The following is a 355-nucleotide window of genomic DNA, read 5'->3' as shown; positions in this document are numbered from 1 at the left end:
CTCTCGATGAGCTTCAGCCGCCGTTTTCTTCGAATGAAATAAGAAAATCAACACTTCTCGCAAATGACGATTATTTGGCACAAAATCAGACATTTTCACACAACCAAAAGTATATGACGTCAAAACAAAATCACTAACGTGTCAAAGCGGTTGTTTACAATATGTCTAAGCTTGCTTCATGATGTTTTGGATATGTCAAAATCGACCAACACTTACTGCTGGAGCCATCTATTGACAAACAGCGGGAACTTAGTTGCGCATCTAATAAATTTGTATATTTTTTAGAAAACTTATTTTATTTTAATGAAACTTTTACAGCCAAGTAAGTGGCCCATGGGCTATACAGTTATTCGAT

This window comes from Dinoponera quadriceps, unplaced genomic scaffold (genome assembly GCF_001313825.1).
Source record: "Dinoponera quadriceps isolate SergipeBrazil2010 unplaced genomic scaffold, ASM131382v1 scaffold1790, whole genome shotgun sequence".
NCBI classification, from domain to species: Eukaryota; Metazoa; Arthropoda; class Insecta; order Hymenoptera; family Formicidae; genus Dinoponera; species Dinoponera quadriceps.
This window is presented reverse-complemented; position numbering follows the sequence as displayed.